The 941-nt window shown below is 37.5% G+C and overlaps 1 non-coding gene across 1 annotated transcript; it reads left to right on the forward strand.

The window, feature by feature from the left end:
* Positions 1 to 441: 441 nt before the first annotated feature.
* On the forward strand, positions 442 to 548 carry LOC113866448. Its single transcript, XR_003505088.1, has one exon. It is a non-coding gene; the product is annotated as a small nucleolar RNA R71 (small nucleolar RNA).
* Positions 549 to 941: the final 393 nt, after the last annotated feature.

Below are 941 nucleotides of genomic sequence, written 5' to 3' on the forward strand. Positions count from 1 at the left end.
CCAGGGGGATATGATGGCTGTTGTCTCTAAAAATTATTCATATAATTCACTTGCTCTTGTGGTTCACTTGTAGATACCTCGCATGCACCATTTACATGGTTTCCTCCACAAAAATCACAACTTAGCTGACTGGTAGGCATACTCCCTGTTTGCAGATTGCTAATTTGTTGTGTTAAGGCAGCTAATTGTCCTGAAAACATTTGATTTTGTAGCTGATTCTGTGCAAGAAAAGTTTCCAGAACCTTAGCTTCATGACTAGAGTTTCTTCCTTGATTTCTTGAGTTTGAATTCTGATACATTGAAGATGCCATCATCTCAATAATTCTCCGAGCTTCTTCCAAGGACTTTGTATTTAATGAACCTCTAGCAGCAGCATCAACCATTGTTCTTGTTGTTGCATTCATCCTATTATAAAAAGTTTCCAATTGCATCCAATCTGGGATACAATGATGTGGACACCTTCTAAGTAATTCTTTGTATCTTTCCCAAGCTTCATACAATGATTCTCCTTCTTGCTGCACAAAGGATGTAATTTCTCCACTCAACTTAGCAGCTTTGGATGGAGGGAAGTACTTAGTTAGAAACTTATTCACAAGTTCTGTCCAGGTTGTGATGCTTCCTTGTGGTTGAGCTTGTAACCAGCATTTTGCTCTATCTCTCAAGGAAAAAGGAAATAGTCTCAATCTGATAGCTTCTTCACTAACTCCATTCATTCTTATGATGTCACACAGCTGCAGAAAATTTGAAATATGTAAGTTAGGATCATCAGAATTTCCTCCAGAAAACTGATCCTGTTGGACTAAATGTAGTAGGGCAGGTTTAATCTCAAAATGGTTGGCTTGAATAGTTGGCCTAATTATAGAAGAGTTAAAACTTTGCATGTTAGGAATAACATAGTCCCCTAATGTTCTAATTCTATTTTGCTCTGCCATTTCTATTGC

The sequence above is a fragment of the Abrus precatorius genome, unplaced genomic scaffold, assembly GCF_003935025.1.
Source record: "Abrus precatorius isolate BTA unplaced genomic scaffold, Abrus_2018 Scaffold4, whole genome shotgun sequence".
Lineage (NCBI taxonomy): Eukaryota > Viridiplantae > Streptophyta > Magnoliopsida > Fabales > Fabaceae > Abrus > Abrus precatorius.